This window comes from Phalaenopsis equestris, unplaced genomic scaffold (assembly GCF_001263595.1).
Source record: "Phalaenopsis equestris unplaced genomic scaffold, ASM126359v1 Scaffold000035, whole genome shotgun sequence".
Lineage (NCBI taxonomy): Eukaryota > Viridiplantae > Streptophyta > Magnoliopsida > Asparagales > Orchidaceae > Phalaenopsis > Phalaenopsis equestris.
This window is the reverse complement of record NW_018164477.1, coordinates 94,238-98,996: the sequence shown is the minus strand read 5'-3', so window position 1 is coordinate 98,996 and position 4,759 is coordinate 94,238. Positions and strand designations below refer to the sequence as shown.

The 4,759-nt window shown below is 35.0% G+C and overlaps 1 long non-coding RNA gene across 1 annotated transcript; it reads right to left on the bottom strand.

Moving 5' to 3' along the window:
* Positions 1–2,102: 2,102 nt before the first annotated feature.
* On the bottom strand, positions 2,103–3,078 carry LOC110018730. The gene is made up of 4 exons (XR_002293385.1): positions 2,926–3,078; positions 2,778–2,846; positions 2,646–2,688; positions 2,103–2,258 (listed from the first exon to the last, which is right to left on the bottom strand). It is a non-coding gene; the product is annotated as an uncharacterized LOC110018730 (long non-coding RNA).
* Positions 3,079–4,759: the final 1,681 nt, after the last annotated feature.

Here is a 4,759-nt window from a genome sequence, read left to right as displayed (position 1 = left end):
CGCGGGCGTCGGCTAGCACTAATAGTAAATATGCAGTTCAATCCCAATAAAAATGAATTGAATAGAGTAAATATGCAGTTCAATCCCAATAAAAATGAATTCAATAGAAATAATTTTATATTTTAAAATCTCTAAGCTACCAAACTCGTACTCATAACGCAAGTATACATATCTCTCAAGTAATAAAGTGCTCTAATGGAGTCCTAAGTATCAATCCCATAGGGAGTTGGAAATTCTTATGATTATATCTTCAATAAATTCTTATAGTCACAATTGGAGCAAGCAAATGCATTTTATTCCGTACATTAGGATGTCATTCCAAAGGCATGATAAAATGCATATTTTATATCTTAAATACAAGCATGTGACAAAGATACATATTGCCATGCTTAATTTGAAAATCTCATGCATTATGCCTCACACCGCATTTGAATATGATAAGCAAATGCACACATGAGAATGAGCCCAATCATGCTTAATGGAGAAACATCTTCCATAAGAGACCATTCCAAGGATCTAGGATTTGATATTGAGGTGTACCAACCTCCTATTACGCACGGTAATAACGAGGCCCACCTCCGGTTTTTTGGCTACAACGTGTTGATTCTTCAAGAAGAAAACCCTTTATAAAATGAAAGGTTCTTCATGGACATATTCTTTACGGCCTAAGGAATGAAATAGCTATGAAGCTCCTTCATTGTCTAGGCTTTAGAGGCTCCACCCTCTCCATAAAAAGGTGGAACCACCAAAGCAACCGTAAGACTGCTACAATCCTGACTATATGGGCAAAGGCTAAGGTTTCTACTAGAAAACTCATGAAATGTGGGAGAAAACAAAAAAAAAACTTCCTTAACATAAGAATTTCTCTAACATCAACCTATTTTAATCCTCTAACATCAACCTAGAAGGCTTTTCTAGAAAGAAATATGGAGTTTTGAAGATTTTCTCGCCACGGCGACATTTGGAGTAGAGGACTCTTTGCTTGCTCCAAGTTCCTCCATCATATGCAAGGTGACTGATCTTCTTTGCCTTTCCTTGAAGAGCTCTAAGAGGACCGAAAAGCTTCCTCTAACTCTTACAAAAAGTTACGAAAAAAAAGAGGTCGACTGGAGAAGAAAGATGAAAAAAAAAGGAGGTCAAATGGAGAGAAAAATGAAGAAGGAGAAGAAAGGATGACTTGCTTCCTTACCAAGTAAATTCCTTTCCTCTAACTCTCTAACTCTCCAAGTTCTCTCAGCTGAAAACCCAAGTAATAATAATGAAAATTCGGATGGCCCCTCAACAAATATGCTAGTTTGGCCATTGGTGGCTTTTTACTTCAAAATGCATATGTGACTCATTTTATAAGAAACCTTTTTATTAGTCCCTTGGGAGGTTGATAACAAATAAAATCTTTTTATTGGACCAAAAACTTCACCCCATGCACAATATTAGCTCAAGTGGCCAAGTTGGAGACCAAAAAAGTCAATATTTTCGGCTAGGAGCAGGAATTTGCACCGGCTGGGCGCGCGATAGGTGCGCCCAGGCTTGTGTGAATGCAGGCCCGTGCAGGGAGGTCTTTTATGGATTTCTAGGACCTCGGGAAGCCACAAATTGATGGAATATGATCTTCAAACATCAGAAAAAAAAATTAATACCAACGGGTGTGCCAATTTTATGGTATGGGTATATTGATCCAAACCCTAATTTTATGCTTAAAACGCGCTTAAGGATTTTATGAATGAGGCATGTCTATTTTCTGCAACAATTTTGTGATAGAGCAGCATTAACATGACAGTGTATATGTTCCCTGTTTTTCTTTTAAGAATTGCATGATGATCGGAAAGGATCAATAAAAGGAATTCATGATTCATCACTTTTTTTTGCATCATGCCAACAATTTTGAGCTCCTCGAAGTATTTCTTTTGCATAAACTCCATACCAGCTCTAGCAGTTTGAAATTCATGTCTAATGAACTACATAATAAATTAAACATTAGAAGATATAAAACTAAACTAAGCATAAATCAAAAAGAAAAATTTAGTGGTAGTTAGGTGTTACTTGAATCTCTTTTTAGACGGTTAACAATAGAGTACTGCTTCCAAAGCTATTCTTTTGTCGCCTCTTCATGTTTCATATTGCTATATAAGTTTACCTTCAACAAACTGCATTTAGTTACCTCTTTCTCCTTCTTTAAGGATAGTTAAAACAACATGATTCATGAGCATATTAGTTCATTTGAAAAACAAAAACCAGTAGGTATCTGGGCAACCTAACACCTACAGCAAAATCAATATTTATCACAAGATTGTGTGAAAATAAAAGTATAAAAGGCAAATCACACTTTAAATTCAGAAATAGAAGTTGGGTCAGTATGAACCTTAATTTTAGAGAAAGATTTACTGTCATCCTGCAATCCCTTCAAAGCAATTTTTACCCGTTATGCATTGAATTAATACAATTTCAAAAGGAAATTTGGTTACTAATGAACCCAATCACAACATAGAAATAATATCATTCAAAGCAACAAAGAACAAGAAGGATCATCATTAAGGAAAAAAATATGTCCACATAAGGTAAGCGTATCAAGTAGATACTAGAATAATCTCTTTCTTAATCCTATAAAATTGAACAGTTGCTTATTGAGTAGAAGAGCAAAAGCGTACCTGCTCATTTTCTGAACTCTTTCATGAATTTGTTAAATAGATTCTACAAGCCGAGAAAAAATATATTAAGTTCATCTTGCCAATTCAGCATAAGCAATCAATAAGTAATAGGATCGAAATATACTAAATTACCACTGCAACATCTTCAGGCTTCTTGTGTGAAAGAATTTCATGGACAAGCACATTCAAAGAAGAAGACGGCTGCAAAAAAATCAGAGCAACTGGTGAGGATAATGCCTGAATAGTTAAATGCTAATAGGTCAAATTTCGGCAATACAACCATTTGACGGGATTCATGATTTAAGTTTTGTTCAGTGCAAAAGCTTTCTCGGTCATCTAATGACTGAGACCTGGCCAAGGAATTTGAGAATGGATCGAAGCTCTTCCTCATGAAAGCTTTTCCAGATATGGCCGGTTTAGCATTCCCACCAAGTTTCCAGGGTCCACCACCACCCATTTATCTCCACTTACTTTTATTAGAAAAAAGTGAATTAAACAAATTTTCACTGATTTTATTACACAAGGAACTAAATTAAGCAGAAGTCATATGGCCGGCGGAGCGCCGTCGGCTGATCTTTAGAGAATTTTTTTCCTGTAGTCTCGGGAAAATCTCGTTGTCAGCGGCGTCGAGTGCCATCCCACCAAGTTTCCAGGGTCCACCACCACCCATTTGTCTCCATTTAAGTTTATTAGGAAAAAGTGAATTAAACAAATTTTCACTGATTTTATAACACAAGGAACTAAATTAATCAGAAGTCATAACAGAGGCATCAGACCGGAAAAACACAGTATTCAAGTAATATTGATTTAGTTTTGAGCTACATGATCTTTAGGGGCTGTCTGACAATGGATTCAGATGTAGGCTAAATTTTGCTAGACGGTCATTTTGAACAAAATAAAACAGTAAATTTCACGGATTTCGGCCGTAAATTTCGGATTTACTAAATCCCATGAATTAATGGATTTACGTGATTTACGGGATTTAGAGGAAGAGCTATTCGTTTTGTTCTACATACTTGCCAATGAGTTTTGCTGGATTTATAGGATTTAGTAAATCTGTTAGCAAACAGTTTTTCGAATTCAAACCAGTGAGGATTAAGAAATCCGGATTTACGGGATTTAATAAATCCTAATAACTTAAATGTCATCTTTTCATCTTCATCCATTTTTTAGCTACATGGAGAACATCTTTCAAGTGACTATATCACAAGCAAACGATGAAATCTAGTTATTCAAAAAAAAAAAAAAGAGGTGATTTACATGCATGCCACTCAATTCTTTTGTATTCAAATATCTAACACCTAAATTTTAATTTACATATATGTCACTTTACCTAGGCACGAAAAGGTGTGTTTCACCTTTTAAAAGTTAAACTAGTGGTGTCTATAATTTGATATAGAAAATTTGGGAGGTATAAATATATAGATGGAAGTTTAGGTCTTAGATAATATAAATACACAAGATTTGGGTGGTACGTATGTACATGCCCCCAAAAAATAATCAAATTGTAAAACAATTGTATATACTTAAGAGAGCAGCAAGCAGACCTGCTCTAAATTTGACACTTCAAATCTGGGTACACCAATTTTCATGGATAGTAACAAGTTCCCCACATTTTCCAAGTACTAGTAAGCTAACAAGGCGGCACCATGCGAAAGAAACACTGAATCTCCTGAACTCGCAACATTCTATAAAAAGAGGTGCAACAGATTTCAGATTTTAAGAAACTACAATAACACTCAAACAAAATTATCTAGAAGAATATGAAATCTAAGAAAATGAACTCAGAATTAAATAAAAGAAATGACAGATATTTGTAGGATAATGACATTGCAAAAGATCAAACAACTTCTCAACCCAAGCCTGAATTCCTCTTCTGAAGGCTCTTCTGGAAAATCCTTGGCTCTTATTTTTCTAAGCCACCTGGCTGCCTCATATTGTCTAGCAGCTGAACTTATTATTTAAGAAAAGTCTAAGAATAATGCCTATCATAAAATTAATTATCGGGGGATAATATACTCGTGGTAAAATTCTTATATGTATGTAGATATCTAACTTCTAAATCATTGTATCTATTTTCATGCCAGTTTAGCAACTAAATCACATCAAAGCCT